General features: G+C 39.8%; 1 long non-coding RNA gene across 1 annotated transcript; it reads left to right on the top strand.

The window, feature by feature from the left end:
* Nucleotides 1-14,106: 14,106 nt before the first annotated feature.
* On the top strand, nucleotides 14,107-15,802 carry LOC120555359. Its single transcript, XR_005638699.1, has 6 exons — nucleotides 14,107-14,144; nucleotides 14,262-14,315; nucleotides 14,431-14,601; nucleotides 14,919-15,020; nucleotides 15,200-15,375; nucleotides 15,788-15,802. It is a non-coding gene; the product is annotated as an uncharacterized LOC120555359 (long non-coding RNA).
* The last annotated feature ends 3,594 nt before the right edge of the window (nucleotides 15,803-19,396 follow it).

Raw genomic sequence — 19,396 nt, 5'->3', positions numbered from 1 at the left:
CCCGACCAGGTTAGGTTCACAGACTCAGTTACCACCTTAACTGCTATAGGTTTAGTTACCTCTCTTTCTGAGAATGAAAACCCGGTTTCCTCATCTCAGGGTTAACAAACTCAAGGTTTTTACTAAACCCTGATTTCACAAGCGACTCTCTGAGGTTATAAGGCTACTTTCCAGAAAATGTGTGTAAGCTGTCAAAAACTGTAAAGAACAAAGCATCACTTTAAAAAAGTGCTAACACCAGCGGTGTAGACTTTTTCATAGCTTCTCCCTTTCAGATCCCACATTCCAATTACTAGACAGAGTGGTATATCAGTTACAAAAGTGGATTTTGAGGGGTATAGCTCCATAGAGCCCATTCATTCTGCACTAGCCTGTGAAGCGCTATATGGAACTCTGGTGGAACTGCAACCAGTTCAAGAGCGGGATGCTTGAGAGGTGGAACTTCTTCCCTTATTGGGAAGTGGCATGTTATGGTTTCATTTTTTTTATATACAGAGCGATGACTAAATAGCCCGTTCAAGATGGATTTATAACATGGTTTTACTTACATTGCATACACTAAAACTAATGTAGCACCAAAGCTTTAATACCTAAACTTCTTGTAGCATACCTCGAACTGGTGTAACCATAGCTTAAGCACACTTATCAACAATTCTACGAAACTCCACACCTTTACTTACATAGACACTTTGTTCAAAACCAAATCTCCTATTTGTCATTGGGAGAAAACATTCTGTTCAAAATGCTAAACTCATTTGGCAATTGTAGACACCTGATGCACCTGAAAACACTTGCACAGAAAACAGAACCCTGTCGGTCTGAGGGGTCTTTAGCACTACAACTAAGCCTCAGGTAAAGCGTTTGAGGACCATAGAAGCATGGGGAGGCAAAGAGAGTCCAAGTGAGAGGAGGGACAGAGAGAGAGGGTCCGAGTTGGAAGGGGACATACGCCTGTGATGTTGGCGGTGTTGGCCCGAATCAGACAGAGGCGGAACCCCACCACACACACTGCACTTGCGGCGCCTTGCATACACACACACACACACAACACAAGTTTTTTTAGTTGCTAAATTTGATGATTTGTGCTGATTTTATTTTTCTTAATTTCTGTAAGAATGCTGTGTTTGTAAAACTTCGTTTGATTACTACAGAAATTCTACTTTTGAAGTTTTACAGAGACTAGGGTCTGAAAATAACATACAGAATGAAACACAAGACTGTAGTGTATTTATAAAAGCAGATTAGTGTGATGCTTCTTATTGAAGAGTAATTTCAAATGGTGCTTGTGGTGTATGATTTAGTTTACAAGATTTCATTTGTCAAGTTTTGATTTTTGGCATATATGGTGAGTTGTTAATCTCCAACTGCTTTGTCTGATTGGTTTGTGGGAGTTTGACATAATGAGCCAAATTCTGCAAAGTGTGTAAGCCGATAGTTAAAACTGTAACTAGCTACTGCAAAGGAGTCTCCGAAAAGTCATTGTCTTCCAGACCAAATTAAAGTGTTTCTATGAGCAGTGACAGCACTGACCCTCAGAAGATGTATTAAAAATGAAGCTGTGTTGTCTGTCTTTCTGCACCTGCTATTCCCACACAAAGTTACAAAATTGTTTAAATTTCAAAGCACTCTCCACCACTTTCATTAAGTTCTAAGAAATAAGCACCAATAATGATCAAAATCTTGTTTCTATTTTTTACCTTTTTATAATGGAATTTCCTTGTTTTTAAATCTGTTTAGTATTCAAATTCATTTTATTTAAAACAGGGACAATGCCAAGTTAACATTAACCTTGTATAAGAACAAAGGAGAGATCGTTATGCCAGGTTGTATCAAGTGCTATTTTCCATCCCATTAATCCCTTAACAGGTCATTAACACAATCAAAATGCCATGCAAGTGAAATACAAAACATTAAAATATACAATTTTACAACAACAATTGTTGTTCCCCTTCCTAAGAACCAACCCCCCCACACCCCACACCAACAAAAAGGCATGCACTCAAAATCCTTATATATCTCCCAACACACACACACACACACACACCTTCCATTTGGACCCGGCTGGGGCACACACACACCTCATAAATGTGTGCAATTTTGTTGTGACAGTATCCATGCTTTTGTCAAACTTCGAAAGGTTTGAGGATTTGTGCACATAATGAGATGTGTGAGGGAGGTATTCCACTGACTTATGGCTACAAAGAAAGGATGATTTCCCTAATGAAGTTTTACGATTGGGAATATTGCACTCTCCTCTAGTGGCTGACTGAGTAGCTCTTTTTTTCTGAGTTGGTATTAATACATTTTTTATGGAGGGCTTGGGAGCATTATGAATATATTTTATATAATGATTCAAGTGGTCTTAAGGCTGTCTTACCTGCTTGAGACCAACTTGTCATGCAGTTACAAAAAGTGTGGAACAATTATTGCACTTAAGTAGGTATTTGATGCCTCAATGGTAAGAGAGTTTCTTATATGTCTGGAATGTATAAGGTTAAATTAAGGCCGTGTGACAAAAATATGAACACCACACAAGGGTTAAAGGCTTCCAAACAGGATTTTGTTTCGATGTTCTACCTCTGTTAGGAGCACATCGATCTCCACGATCACTGAATTGTGTTTTTCCCATTTTTCCGTTTCAAGATTGGTCATCAAGGGCTTCTTTAAAGGCTGCTATATTCATTGATTGATTAACATGGACCTTAATAGGACAAATATGGGATGACCTGGAGGAAGCGTGAGGCTCGTTGGGACCGCATAAGGTAACGCGTCCGTATTATGAACGAGAATAGTGCGTGCCGATTGTGCGCGCAAGGTGTTGTAAGTGGAGTTTTGTTATTGCGTGCGAAAATTTCTGCTTTTGGCGACGAAATCTTTCAGAATAGAATCTATCACCGCACGTTTTATAAATGAGGCCCCAGGGGTCCGTTTCAGAAAAGCAGGTTTAGTGAAAACTTTCAGTTTGTCAATCCTGAGATGAGGGGAAAGTCTGAGGGTTTTCCGTTTCAGAAAGGGAGGTTAATCAAACCTGAGAGAGAGATTGGTAACTCCAGCCCATTTCAGAGAGAGGGTAACTTAACCTCAGAGTCAGTTACTATGGTAACTGAGCCTGTGAACCTCACACCTGGTCAGGAGCAGGTTTTCTATAATAAACCGTCTTCTCCCTCTGACAGTCTCCCTCTGACAGCGCTCTTTCATTTCCTCATTCATTCAGTCTGTATCAGGCACATTTTAGAGGGCAGTTTGTTATCTGCATGAATAAAAGAACAGTGTTGGTTTCATAATTGCAGAGATAGCATGACAGCTGCCTTTAACTGCAAGAGGCAGCCACATTTCTGTCTGGATTATGGCATTTTCTGCAGCAGCTGTGCAGGTTCAGCTGTCATCCATCCACCGCTCCAGTTCTAATTGTTCATTATCATCATAACTTTCAGCTAAACAGTCTAAAGCCCTTATATCCATCCATCCATCCATCCATGAGAATGTGGACCTCCCACAACATGTTTTTGCCGTATTGGGGATATGATTTGTGAAGAAGAAGCTGAAATGCTGCAAACAGAGAATTTTGAAACAGGATATGTTTTTAAACATGTTGTGTACCACATGCATCTTTTATGCATCCCCTTGTATTTTGCATGCAATACAGTTATTTGGAGGTAAATTGATCTTTGATCTTTGAGTAGTATTTCTTTTTAAAGCTGCACTTATCAATATCCTTACATAAACAGTGCGAAGGAGTCACTGTGATAATCCACCAGTGAGTTATCACCTGACTGCGGTTTCCCTCAACTTTAAGCAGCTTTGTAGCATATTTTAGCTTCATTGATTTGTTTTTGCAGCTAGCAACTTTTTAGTTCATTCTCACTCGCCCTCAAGTTGCCCCATACTCAGGCTAATCTACAGACCTTTCTTTAAAACTTTCATTGAAACTTCTAAATACCAAAGAGTTGAAAACCATATGTTACCTTTCACCGACTGTGAAAAATCCAACACTGTGACAAAGTTTATACAAGTTTGTATAAGATGTGATTTGATGCAAAACTTTGTTATTTCAAAGTGGGTGGCAGCTGACAGGTAAGCAGAGTACCATGTCATGTTATTAATGACGTTACTCAGCAACAGGTGAAAATAGGGGCAAGGTTGCGACTAAAGTTAAAATGAATTGAACTTTTACTGAGGAATGAGAAGTGAATTACCTGTATGTGTGAAAACAGCTTTATCTCCGCATCCGTTTAGTGTTGTTAAATATATATATAGCATTATTATATAATTTGTTGAATATATAGCATAATATCATTTTGTCACTCTTTCACAGAGGTTCCCCCAATACAATGATAGGAAAACACTCAAACCAATATTTACATAAAATTGGCATGAATAATCATAAGGTATACATGCCCTGTGTGTGTTGTCATTTATTTGTCATCTGCAGATTAATTTTAAGTGTGTGTGTGTGTGGGGGGCTTCGATTTAAATCATGAATCAGATTCTTTGTGAAAAAATCATTTTTTGAGGCCGTATATGGCCAGCCCTACTTCCTAATAACACAGAGTATGTCAGTATTGTTTGGCCCTGAAGCCCAAGTAGTTGGGTGAAGTCACTACCTTAATAAATCAAAAGCAAAGGCTATGAATCTGAACAAATTTAGGTATTGCCCTTCTCCAGCTGACCATCCCAAAATGCACCAGAATACGGAAATCACATCTACCAAATTCAAAATTTTCTGGGGGAGCACCCCCAGACACCCCCCTACGGTTGCATCCACTTTTGCACAAATAGAGTAGGGGAAGGTCCTTGTCATCCGTGCCCAGGGGGACAGTAGTTCATAAACCTCACTGTATTCATTTATAATGTAAAAGTATTAAGCGTGATATTTTTGTCAATAATAGTCAAGCACAGGTGACTTCAGCGTGGTGGGAGGCCCAAATCAAATTCTGCTTAGGGCCCCAAAAGGCTCGGCCCGGTAGCTGTGTTGGCGTGAAATGATACACATGAGGGTCCAAACAGACCCGAACCTGTGCGACGGCAGAACGTTGCCTTAAAATGTGTGAAGTGAACTGAAATGAACTGAAATTAAATGAACTGAACTGAAATGAATCTATTTTGAATAAAAACCCTTTGAAAAGTAAATAAACTAAACAAAGTGACACGAAGGACCACACAAGGGTTAACCCCAGAGTTGCTTTCGAGGCCAACTGCTTAAATAGGCCTTCTCATCATCTACAGGTAAGTAATAGAAATCCTTTCCCCACCACCGCTAAGTAGTAAACAATCTGACATTCTAATCATAAGTGTAGAAACACATTTATCTTTGTCTCTTTAGGACTTAACCATTTCATGTAAACAATCAGAAAGCAAAACAAATAAATTAGAAAACATACTTTCCGTGCGTTCATGGACATGGGAAAAACTTATTTTTCCAGTGAAAGCGTCACCATTCAGCGTCACTTCCTGTGGGAATCAGAGGTGGGAAATTCGGGCTAGATTTTGCTAACAGAGTTTCCCAGTTGGTGGCTAGCGTTGTTGACAACTGGCGTTTGATGTAAGCGACTTTGGTTCACTGAAAATATTTCAATGACAATAAAGTGTTGTATTGAAAAAGCGCCTCTGCCAAGAAACATACATATACATAACATGTTTCAAAGTTATTCATAAATAGGCCTATGTGTAAAAACAACAACACCTTATCCGTGTCCTTTCCCATTCGTTGTCCTGCAGATAACACTAACAAACACCTGTCCATGTGCTGTTTGGATGCTCGCATAAGAAAAACTGCAGAAAATCTTTTGTTATTGTGGCCTCCGTGTTTTCACACACCTGGGGCCTGTTTCACAAAAGCAGAATATATAAATCCAGGATAACTGATAAAGCGAGGACTTGACCTAGTCTAATCTGTGCATCCTGGCGAATAGATTTCCACGAATGCCAAGCCAGGCTGAGGAGGAAGCGACTAGGTCGAGCCAGGCTAGAAAGTAATTCAGATAGATGCGCTTCCACGGCTTTCCTCAAAAGACGAGAGTCGATCCACCAGATTTACTGATGCCAAAATGGAGAATACGTTGTACATACTTTATACAGAGTGAGCAGCAGCTTCTTGTGGAAGTATGACGGCGTGAAACACATTATTTGTATAAAAGAGAAACACGGTACAACTTGAAACGAGAGAAAGCGTAGACGAACGTCCCGGACCGACTGAATGCGTAATTGTAGCCTAAATATATACATTATCTGACCCGCGGCTCTGAACTGGAAACCGTCATAATCATTCCATTCAAGGTTAGGCTACTAATCATTTGCACAAATTAACAGTTGTACTCTTTGCCTTAAAGTGAGCAGAAGATAATGTTACTCAGGAAATTTACCATGAAGATACATTTTTCTACAACGCTAGAATATGATGCGTAAATATCTCTTTCACTCTGTTCCTCTCCCTCTCTCTCCACGGGGCTACAATATAAGTTTCCTAAGTCATATTAACTTCCACTGCTGCGCTTTTAATGCAAAGTGTACAACTGTTCGTTTTGCAAATGACAGTGACTCATTGAATGCTTTCAGTTAAGAGCAGTAGTTCATAAATGTATATTTTAGACTATCATTCAGTCTGTCCGCTATTATCTGCCACACTTTTTTGCGTTTGTTATTTTTTATAGAGGACGAGTTTCCTTCTCTACATATTATATGCCTTACTCCCCCATATGTATGGACATAGAAAATAAAGACACTGAAGAAATTGGACTCTAAAATCTAGAAACTATGAAGATAATTAAGTGATAAATTCCATGCACACTGTAAACATGAATGTAACAGAGTATATTCATCAGTTATTTCCCCAACAATATACTGAGTGCCTTGCGAAAGTATTGGCCCCTTGAGCGTTTCGACCTTTTGCCACATTTCAGGCCTCAAACATAAAGATATAAAACTGTAATTTTTTGTGAAGGAATCAACAACAAGTGGGTCCCAATTATGAGTGGAACGAAATTCATTGGCTATTTCAAACTTTTTAACAAATAAAAAACTGAAAAGTGGGCATGCAAAAATTATTCAGCCCTTACTTTCAGTGCAGAAAACTCTCTCAGAAGTTCAGTGAGGATCTCTGAATGATCAATGTTGACCTAAATGACTAATGATGATAAATAGAATCCAGCTGTGTGTAATCAAGTCTCCGTTATAAATGCACCTGCTCTGTGATAGTCTCAGAGGTCTGTGTAAAGCGCAGAGAGAGCATAATGAAGAACAAAGGGCACACCAGGCAGGTCCGAGATACTGTTGTGGAGAAGTTTAAAGCCGGTTTGGATACAAAAGATTTCCCAAGCTTTAAACATCCCAAGGAGCACTGTGCAGCGATAATATTGAAATGGAAGGAGCATCAGACCACTACAAATCTACGAGACCGGCCGTCCCTCTAAACCTTCAGCTCATACAATGAGAAGACTGATCAGAGATGCAGCCAAGAGAGGCCCATGATCACTCTGGATGAACTGCGGAGATCTACAGCTGAGGCGGGGAGACTCTGTCCATAGGACAACAATCAGTCGTATACTGCACAAATCTGGCCTTTATGGAAGAGTGGCAAGAAGGCCATTTCTTAAAGATATCCATAAAACGTGTCGTTTAAAGTTTGCCAAAAGCCACCTGGGAGACACACCAAACATGTGGAAGAAGGTGCTGTGGTCAGATGAAACCAAAATCGAACTTTTTGGCAACAATGCAAAACGTTATGTTTGGCGTAAAAGCAACACAGCTCATCACCCTGAACACACCATCCCCACTGTCAAACATGGTGGTGGCAGCATCATGGTTTGGGCTTGCTTTTCTTCAGCAGGGACAGGGAAGATGGTTAAAATTGATGGGAAGATGGATGGAGCCAAATACAGGACCATTCTGGAAGAAAACCTGATGGAGTCTGCAAAGACCTGAGACTGGGACCGAGGAGATTTGTCTTCCAACAAGAAAAATGATCCAAAACATAAAGCAAAATCTACAATGGAATGGTTCACAAATAAACATATCCAAGTGTTAGAATGGCCAAGTCAAAGTCAGACCTGAATCAATCGAGAATCTGTGGAAAGAACTGAAAACTGCTGTTCACAAACGCTCTCCATCCACCTCACTGAGCTCGAGCTGTTTTGCAAGGAGGAATGGGCAAAAATGTCAGTCTCTCGATGTGCAAAACTGATAGAGACATACCCCAAGCGACTTACAGCTGTAATGCAGCAAAGGAATGGCGCTACAAGTGTATTAACTTAAGGGGGCTGAATAATTTTACCGCCCAATATTTCCAGTTTTTATTTGTTTAAAAGGTTTGAAATATCCAATAAATTTCGTTCCACTTCATGATTGTGTCCCACTTGTTGTTGATTCTTCACAAAAAATTACAGTTTTATATCTTTATGTTTGAGGCCTGAAATGTGGCAAAAGGTTAAAAAGTTCAAGGGGGCCGAATACTTTCGCAAGGCACTGTATAAGGTCAAAAACCATTGAGGTGTCCTCTCCCTGTTATTACATGAATGTACAGTAGCCTACATCACTAGATAGTTACTGGACTATCATTTGGGAGGATTGTACAATTAGGATATGTTCTTAAAATTGTAATATCCTCCCAAATTATAGTCCCAGTTTACTGGACAACACAAATTGTGTGCTAAGAATGCCAAATACAATGTACATGGAAGAGGAACAAACATGATCCTTTATTGTTAAAGAATTTAAAACAAAATTAATCAACCAAAATAATTCAATGGTATTGGTCAACTATAGAAATGTACAGCATTGTATGTATTGCCCTTAGTAACAGACTTCATTTAAAACACATTTGAAATGTTATCAGCCTTTTCTAATTATCTCAACAACTGCCATAATATATTCTTCTGGGAGATGCCCAACCTGCTGAAGCGTGATGGTCTCCACCCAAACCGACACGGAGCCAGGATGCTATCTGACAACATAACGACCACACTGAAGGCAAGTTATTGACATTATGTTGAAAATATCACAGATTCATGTCCCCCAGGCATTGATCCTGATAGCACTATACAAGTGGATGAATCTGAAAATGTTTTCTGCAGGATAACATGTAGTACTAGTGTTATTCCAGTACCGTTGTAGTACTAGTACTATTCCGTATACATGTAGTACTAGTACTATTCCAATTATAATCAACAACAGACCACACAAAGTGGTGAATAGAGGGCAATACTTAACAACCTAATTGGAATTAAAACTACCACTGCAATGATAGAAAGGATAGGAAGAATTAGATGTGGATTACTAAATATCAGATCTCTGTCTTCTAAAGCAGTACTAGTAAATGAATTGATATCTGATAATCAAATTGATCTATTCTGTCTTACTGAAACATGGCTGGGCCATGAAGAATATGTTAGTCTAAATGATCGACTCCTCCCCAGTCATATTAATACTCAAATTCCTAGAGGCTCATGCGGGGAGGAGGGAGTTGCAGCCATATTTGATTCAAGCCTGTTAATTAATCCTAAACCCAAACTGAATTATAACTCTTTTGAAAGCCTTGTTCTTAATCTTCAACATCCAACACGGAAATCAGAACAGCCAATTATATTTGTTGTTGTCTACCGAGCTCCAGGTCCGTATTCTGAATTTTTATCTGAATTCTCAGAGTTTTTATCATGTGTAGTCCTTAAATCAGACAAAGTACTTATTGTAGGTGATTTTAATATCCATGTTGGACGTTGACAGCAATAGCCTTACTACTGCTTTCAACTCATTACTGGATTCAATCGGTTTCAGTCAGACTGTGCACAAGGGGACGCACTGTTTTAACCACACCCTCGACCTTGTGCTGGCATATGGTATTGAGATTGAGGATTTAATAATATTTCCGCAGGAATTTGGTATTATCAGATCATTTTTTAATTACTTTTGAATTCTTGCTACCTGACCATACTAAACTAGATAATGGCTTCTACACTAAATGCCTATCTGACAGTGCTATAGCTAAATTTAAGGAAGATATTACAACAGCATTTGACTCTATGTCGGTACCTTAGAATAACAGAGGGACCTCTATGTTAACCTCAGTCCCTCTCGGGTTGATGCATTTGTGGACCGTTGCTGCGACTTGCCTACGAGACTGACCTTGGACTTTGTCGCTCCTCTCAAAAAGAAGGCGATGAAGCGAAGGAAAACAGCTCCTTGGTATTAGCGAACAACGCATGATTGAAACAAGTCTCGCGAAACCTCGAGGGGTGGCGGGCTCCACCAAAGTGGAAGAATCCCGTCTGGATTGGCAAGAAAGTCTCAAAACCTATAGGAAGGCCTTAAGAAAAGCCAGATCAGACTATTACTCTTCACTAATAGAAGAAAATAAGAACAACCCAAGGTTTCTTTTCAGCACTGTAGCCAGGCTGACAGACAGTCATAGCTCTACTGAGCCATCTATTCCTCTAGCTCTGAGTAGTGATGACTTCATGAGCTTCTTTAATGATAAAATTATAACAATTAGAGATAAAATTAATCACCTTTTTGCCCTCAACTTACAACAGTTCATCTTTAAATACAGGACCGCTAGAGCGAGCGACTAGTCCAGACATATACTTAGACTGCTTCTATCCTATAGACCTTGAACAATTAATGTTAAAGATATCCTCAGCTAAGCCATCTACCTGTCTCTTGGACCCCATCCCAACGAGGCTACTCAAAGAAGCGTTACCAGTGGTAAACACTTCACTACTAGATATGATCAATATGTCCTTATTAACAGGTTATGTACCGCAGTCATTTAAATAGACAAAGGACTTGTCTCCATTCTTGTTTTACTAGATCTTAGTACTGCAATTGACACTAATGATCATACAATCCTGTTACAGAGATTAGAACACTTGAGTGAATTAAAGGAACTGCACTAAGATGGTTTAAGTCTTATTTCTCTGGCCGATCCCAATTTGTTAACATTAACGATAAACCCTCCAAGCGCAGCCAAAGTTAGCCATGGCGTTCCTCAAGGCTCAGTGCTTGGACCAATTCTATTTTCCTTATATATGCTTCCTCTAGGACATATTATTAGGAAACACTCAATTAATTATCACTGCTACAGAGCGATACCCAATTATATCTGTCAATTAAGCCAGATGAAAGTGGTCAGTTAGCAAGACTTCAAGCGTGTGTTAAAATGCGTGTGTTAAAATCCTGGATGACCCACAACTTCCTGATGTTAAACTCAGACAAAGCGGAAGTTATTGTGATAGGACCAGCGCGCGAACTTTGTTTTCGAAAGATATAGCTACTCTGGATGGTATTGCCCTGGCCTCCAGCACTGCTGTCAGAAATTTGGGTGTTTATTTTTGATCAGGATATATCCTTCAACGCATCTTCAAAACAAACCTCAAGAATAGCCTTTTTCCATCTTGTAACATTGCATTGCAAAATTAGGAATATCCTGTCTCAGAATGATGCTGAAAAACTAGTCCATGCATTCGTTACTTCTAGACTAGATTACTGCAATTCCTTATTATCAGGTTGCCCAAATAAGTCCTTTAAGGCTCTCCAGCTGATCCAGAATGCAGCACGTGTTCTGGCGAGAACTAAGAGAAGAGATCATATTTCTCCTGTATTGCTTCTCTGCATTGGCTTCCTGTGAAGTCTAGGATCGAATTTAAAATCCTCCTCCTGACTTACAAGCTCTAAATGGTCAAGCACCATCATACCTAGAAGAGCTCTTAGTACCTTATTGTCCCACTAGGGCACTGCGCTCCGAATGCGGCGGGGCTACTCGTGGTTCCTAGAGTCTCTGGAAGTAGACTGGGGGGGGCCCTTCAGCTATCAGGCTCCGCTTCTGTGGAACCAGCTTCCAGTCTGGGTTAGAGGGGCAGACACCGTCGCCACATTCAAGGTAAACTGAAAACCCTCCTCTTTGACAAAGCTTATAGTTAGGGGTGAGGGAGTTGCAGCGTCCACCTAACCCGGCCACCTGCTTCTCTGCGTAGTTAGTTATGCTATTACAATTCTAGACTGCGGGGATGCTGTTTCCTTCCTATGACACACTGAGCTGCTCTCTCTTCTCTACTTGTTACTTCTGTATGCATCCTGTCCGAATTGCTTGTTACTAATCTAGCTCTGGGGAGTTTACTCCCCGGAGTCCTATATTTCTTCTTGCAGAGCTATGCTCTGTGATTCTCTACAAATCCCGGCCGCATCCTGCTGCATCCTGCTGCATCCTGCTGCATCCACCCATGCTCTGCAGCGCAGCGCTACATCCATAGCGCCCTGCTGTGATGTTCCTATGCACAGTATAGTCTGAATCGGTATAGGGGGACATCACTACTCAGTATGACCGCGATGTGCCCTGCTATGACATGAACTTCCACGATAACCTTCGCGTCACTGTGACCTTTAATGTGACTATTACGCCACTGTTCATACACCTCCAACGGCCCGTCAGACACCGCCTACCAAGAGTCTGGGTCTGCCGAGGGTTTCTTCCTAAAGGGAGTTTTTCCTTGCCACTGTCGCGATAGCCACTGCTAATGCTTGCTCTTGATGGAATTACTGTAATTGTTGGGGTTTTGGAAATTACAGAGTGTGGTCTAGACCTACTCTATCTGTAAAGTGTCTCGAGATAACTTTTGTTATGATTTGATACTATAAATAAAATTGAATTGAATTGAATTGAATATATTCATCAAACTTCTAACAACAATATGTGAACAGCAGTCTTCATACAGCAATATAACAGTAACAATGACTGTCACATGAATAATTATTTAAAAAAAAATGGTCACAACTTTAAATAATATCAGTACTTAAATGAACAGCAATATGGACCTGTTGTATTTTAATCCAGGCTGATAACAATAAGGTAAAACCTCTGCTTGGTGATCAGAAAAGGCTCCAGGGTTAAATAAATCCTGGCTGTTAGCCTGGTCGGGAACCAGGCTAGCTGTACAGAATAAATCTCCATGGTGATTTATGTGCCTCTGCTTTCGTGAAACCGAAGCAAGGCTAAATTCATCAGGATAACTGGGAAATCCCGGCTTAATCCCTTATCTTGGTTTTGTGAGAACAGGCCCCAGATGCTCTAGGCTACACCCGACGGTTGGTGGCAGTCATGCAACAAGTTGTTATGCCAAGCGGCAATATAACAGAAGAATAAGAACAGCATCCTGACCATGTGAATGCTGGCGGTTGGAAAAACAAGCGTAATCATGGGGGCGGTCCCTGTTATTCCCAGGTGGCACCAATGACATCACATCCAGTATAAATAGGAGGAAGTGACTCAGCATTTCCTCCTTTCCTTTTGTCTGGAGCACATGGTGTGGTAAGTAAACAGAATAACTAACAGACATTTACCAATCGCGCTAACTTAACACTACTGTTGTGTTTTTTTTAACTCCAATAATGAATCTAAATTGTAACTGAATATAATGCTAAACACCAACAAATCTGGGATAGTCAATGTCCGTAAGAAGTGCTATGACCTCAACGGCTTCATCACACCAAACATTGATTTTCAACCATTTTGAATGTGAAATATTGTTGCTAACATATCTTGTTTAGTTTTTGAATGGGGCATCGTTTCCTTTGGATGGTTCCTTGTTTCAGTGTTGTTGACTGCCTGTGTCAGTAGGTCATTATCTTCAAGAACTGTATTTAGAGGGACAGGAGACGGGCTCAATACATGCACACAGGCGTTCACACACAGTTCAACTGAGGGAGTCCGTGGGTGTCTTTATTTTTGCAGAGGTAACCTATAATTAATATTTTGATTGTAATGTAATTTCCAGGGATATTTATTTAACAATGTATGTTATTATAAACTGTAATTTTTGGTAAATGTGTGTTTTTTGTGTGGTTTTTGTCTTTAAAATAGAGATGTTAAATATTATACATGCATGTCAATGCATGTTTATACCTCATGCAACTCTTGAACTTACTTTGGTAATGCACACATGTATTCCTAAATGCAAACATTTCCTACAGGTTTAAAGACCCCTCTTTATCTGCAATCATGATCCAATTGGTAATGTATCACTTTGTGTGATATTTATTTTTCTCTGTGGATATTCGCGTTCTTTATAAGCACTGTGCCATAGTCTGTGATTGTAACCTATTTTATTTTCTTTTGTGTATAATAGCTGGCGTAGCCATTGTTGCAGGATTGTTCTTTGGTAGGTTCATCTCAATAACTGTAATCCAGTGTCCGATCATATTTACAATTTTGACTCTACAATCACAAATGTACTCAGTCACAATAGTCAAAAGCTTTTCTGATTACCTTTTACCAGAAAGCAACCAGCAGACAGCCAGAGGGTCTGACTTAGTTTTACTCCCTAAACCAGGTTAGAAATTCTTTTCACTGCCAATTCTCACATTTTAAAAGTACAGACTTAACCAGTCAGTATTTTGAAAAGTTGTCTTGTTGCTAATTTATCTCAACGTAAATGCCTTGGTCAGGATGCTGGACAGACTGGTTTGACAGAGATGACCCCTCTGGAACTGGAGACTGGGGAAGCCTCTCTGATCTTCGCAATGAGTACCCAGGAAAGATCTGCTCTAAACCAGTAGATATTGGGCGAGAACTCTATCTGGACTCACTGTGGCTGCAGCAGGTGATGTGATTTATGTGTAAGTACTGAGAGTATGAATAATTTGACTGCTTTCATGCAAAGATTCATATTTGTATTCTACTGATTGTTTTGCATTGATATTGCTACTACGTGTTTGAGTACCTGTTGAGTTCAGCATATTTTTATTGCTAACATGCTCACAATGACTGTGCTATCAGTGCCCATCCTCTAGGCACCAGGAGTGTCCATTAATGGTAATCCAGCCAATCATTATAAAGATAATAAAGTCTGGACCAAATGACCAACAGAAAGATGACCGACTGAAATTTTCTGTCTTAGATCCATGCCACTAGCATGCTACTGTTTCTTTTTCAGAGTGACACCACTACAGGATTTGTCTGCAGGAACCAGGATCACCCAGGACTAAGATGTGTAATGATTATAGTGTTCGTTTCAGCTGCCCTTCTTTCTGTAAAGGTACTGTCTGAACATTCATGTGCAGTGTTAAGCTTGATTTAGGGTTCATCGGCTACATACGTTAGGCTATGCGCGTACTCCCCTTCTCTTACATTATATATGTGCCCAAGTATTTATTTAGAATGGTGTTTTGGCTCTGCAGTTTCCCTCCAGCATGTCTCTTTCATTGTTCCTTGCAGTGTGCTGGACCCAGTGGTATAACCGGGGCGCTCCCAGTGGAACAGGGGACTGGGAGACTTTGACTAACCTGAGGGACAGAAAACCAGGACAAATCTGTGACAGCCCACTGTCCATTGAGGCTGTTACCACTGACACATTGACCCCAGCCCTCTCCACAGGGGCAGACCTTCTTTATGTAAGTAGCTTTTATAGGAAAATAATTTGAAGCGTTAAATGTACTATCTACTACAAACACCCCAACATTAGATCAATACTTCTCAACCTCTTTCCCAAAAGATTCCAAATCATTAAAATGTAGCAGAGCTTTACTTTATTAATGGTCTGAGTAAGAAAATGGGAATAACCCAACTTATTGGTATTCATAATTTCTTTTCATAGGATATCTGCAACATTTCACATTTGAATAGAAGTTACAACTGACATCAAAAACAAAATGACAAATTGAATAAAACTAGAGCATGTTTTTATCATAGTTAACAAATAATTTATGGTTTTGTCATGTACCCTGTTAAAAAGTTCTTTGCTTTCAATGGTCTCCTTGCTCTAAATATCATACTGATCATTAACTGTTTGGAATCATTTTTCAGTTACAATCAAAATGAGGGATTGGTTTGCCGTAATATCGGACCAGAAATCTGGCTTGTGCCGTGACTACAAAGTTCGGTTTGGGTGCCCATGCTAAGTCCAGACTCCACAGCAAACGCTGCGAAGGATAAGACTCATCTAATAAATTTTTTCTCAATTATCTCAGATTTTTCTTGTCATTTCTTTATGACTTATGGTGTCTTATAGAAGAATCATAAAAGGCCATTTTCACAGCAGACGTTTTAATGTAGGAAAGAAGTGTACCGTAGGCGTGGCTCTGTTCTATTAAAGTATCCCAGTGAGCCAGCATGTGATGCCAGGACCCTGAAGACTATGCATTTAAATGGAATTCAGCCATAGATTATTGTTTTACTTCTACCATATTCTAAGTGTCTTTACTGATAAAGCTGGTATGTGCTTTATCAGTCTCATTTCTTTCCAGTAAATTGAAATTCTTAATGTAAAATGAATTGATATGGTAATATGCTTGCATGGAGTTATGATTGTGTGGAGCATGCAGATGTATGGGTTTTCAACAGATGCTGGGAACGGATTTCATTTAGTGTCAAATCTCAGGATAAGCAGAACTGGCAAGGATTAGCCTCACAATTTACCTTTTTAGTTTGTTACTTTTTTCCAGTAATATTGTGGAGACCTCTGGAGATTTCCACCCATAGTTTACAGCTTGTTCTGCTGCCCTAGGTTGGGTGGTTCCAGTTTGCATGACTTATTCCTGGGTCAGTATGTCAGTATCTTCTAGAACTGTATTTAAGTAGAGAGAAAGTTTACATAAGGCACACAGAGATTCGTGTGTCGTGGTAGGCAAGTCTTGTTTTTGCAGAGGTAACAGGATGTCTCTTCTGAAATAATGTATTGAATTCCATGTAATTTCCAAAGATATTTAACAGTTTATATTATAAAATGCTATTTTTGTGAATTTGTTTTGAACCCTGAGGTGTAAGCCATTTTTTCCCATCTTCGGTTTGCCTCGGTCTCCTTGTATAACCTCAACCCTGTGATGCACAATCAAGTGTATATACATCATTTATTTCGGGAGAACCTGGGCTCTCAGGATATGTATGCTGCGGGATGCCACATGAATGTATACATTGTTAGGACTACACAGACAAAGAAAAGACTAAACAGAAATTAACTGTCACAGAAAGGTATTTAAATCTTCTGGCTTTTGGAGTGTTCTGGGGAAACAGAAATAAACTCTGTAACTAACAAAAAATATAAACTTTAGTTTTGTTTTTTTTTCCTAGAAAAGTCCGTATTTTGCCTTATCCAAAAAATGTTAGCTATGTAATCTCCAATTTCCTGCTGTTTGACATCAGAAGGTCAAATTGCACTCATTTCAGCCTCCAGGGGGCGATACAAGTCACTCATGCTAGGAGTTTCTATAGGCTGACTAAATGCCACATTCAGCTGGAAAACTGCATGTGATTGGTTCATGAACCCTTCAGTCAGCGCCATTTTCGTTACTGGCGAATGGAGCGAGTATGGTCAAAGCCGGTCTACGGAAAGCCTTTCCACTCCTATTCAGCCCTGTTTACCGAATTTGGTTGAAGTTCCACCAGAGTTCCACTGGGGGTGATTTGTGGTCCAGTCCAAAATGAATGGGACTCTCACGGAGCTAGACTGCTAAATTTGTCGTTTGAGAAATCTCAGATTTGATTGTAGTTTTTGCAAGTTCGACCTGGATTATAGGTTGAAAGTTGAATGAACGAGTACTAGGCATCCAAAAGCAGAACCAGAATGTCAGGAGTGAATATTTCGTGCGTGGGTCTTTGAAACATTAGCAAACCTCTTTCTAGTAGTATATTGACGGGAGAGCCTTAACCTGTCAGCTGTTGTTTGTCGATGCCTCGAGAGAGAAAAACGTCATTGACATTTTACAGTTTTTCTCTCAATTGTTTACACACAAATACTGGTACTTGAGACACAATGACCACAACATGTAACTCATGCACCAACCCCTGAACCAATTCAGCTAAACTACAAGCTCAATTCCTGTTTATACTCAAATTGCAGTTCTAAAACACAGTTCTTTTCAAAACACTACACACAATTCTCTGCATTTTGCACAATTTTCATGAAGAAAGTCTATTGTTTTCACAAGGAACACACTGCCATTCAAATATGCACACTGATTCATCACATGGGCATACACCTGTCACACAGTTTTACAATGAGCAATCAGAGCTTTAGCATAAAAGGGCAACAGGTGAGCTGCTCTTCTGTTTTGGAGAATTTTTTTCTGCCTGCAGATGGAAAGTGTATGACCGAAATCCACATGCGGTATACCCCTTCTCCAAGCTATGTGGAGATATAGCAGTTGATGCTTTTCATGGCTGGATTCGCTATGCTGGGCGATATTTCCCGCTCGCTTGGCCAGGGAAAACATTGCTTGTGATGTGGATGAGGTGCTGTGGCCAGACCGGAACAAGAGAGGATGCAGCATAGGTTTTTTTTTTTTTTTTTTTATGTATACAGTAAATTCTTCTGTTGTTTTGTAAGTAGACCACTGTATGTGCAACTTTGTATTGGTTGGGATGTACACTGTGTACATTGTTTTTGTGTGGGAAAAATTCAATCTATTTGTTACCGTGTATTTGTGTGTTCTGAGTATAAAAACTATTCTCAAATATTTTACAACACACTTTTATGTATGTACTGTCTGTGGTAAGTGTAACACTGAACAAAAAAAGGCCTAAGTTATTACGTAATGAATGGAGAAGTGTTTTCCATTCATCATAGTGTTTTTACATTGAGCACATCAGTGTTGAAGTGGATCTTATAAATGTATATTCATATGATGGTTTTGTGTGTCATTTGAAAACAAAATACCATTTGAGAAGAAATAACATAGTTTTGAATGTAAAGTTTCATTTTGCAGTAGAATTGAAGGGTTTTGCCCATTGTGTGTGTGTGTTTGTTTTGATTTGTGTGTAGAGTTATGGGGTCCGTTTCAGGAAGGAGGTTTAACAAACTGAGTGTAACCCTGATGTCTGAGTTGATTTACCCTGAGATGGGAAGTCTCAAGGTTTTCAAGTTCCAGAACAGCTGATATGCGTTGGTTCAATCAACTCAAGAGTATGTTCTGCGAGTGCACCACCACAATAAAAGGCAGCTTGAATGGAGCCATGATACTACGATTCACCATGGTAACAACCACAAACAAACGGGTTGGGAAATACTCATGCGCACAAACAGCGGAGTTTGAACGTGCATTTTGGTTAAAAAGCAAGACAGCTGCTGCTGCTGCAAGGAGAGAGGTGGTGTGGGAGTAAATTGCTGCCTCGAGTCTGCACACCATGATCATTAACAGAACTATAATGTATTATTTTATTTCTTTTAATGGCTCTCACTGGTTTGTGTCAGGGAACACTACAAAACTTTTCAGAGGAGTCAACACTTTTCTTGGCTCTGCATACAGTCTTTACTATTACCGTGAGGCTATGATCTGCATCGCCGATGTTATAAAGAAAACTGCCGTTTGCAAAAACGTAATGCGACGCAAAGAATCTGCTGGGATGTTAAAGCCTGTCACGATGGTGGATGTTAGTGATATGAGGACCGGATAAGGTATCACTTTATCTAATTGTGTG

The sequence above is a fragment of the Perca fluviatilis genome, unplaced genomic scaffold (genome assembly GCF_010015445.1).
Source record: "Perca fluviatilis unplaced genomic scaffold, GENO_Pfluv_1.0 PFLUV_unplaced_scaf_98, whole genome shotgun sequence".
In the NCBI taxonomy this organism is placed as follows: domain Eukaryota; kingdom Metazoa; phylum Chordata; class Actinopteri; order Perciformes; family Percidae; genus Perca; species Perca fluviatilis.
This window is presented reverse-complemented; position numbering and strand designations above follow the sequence as displayed.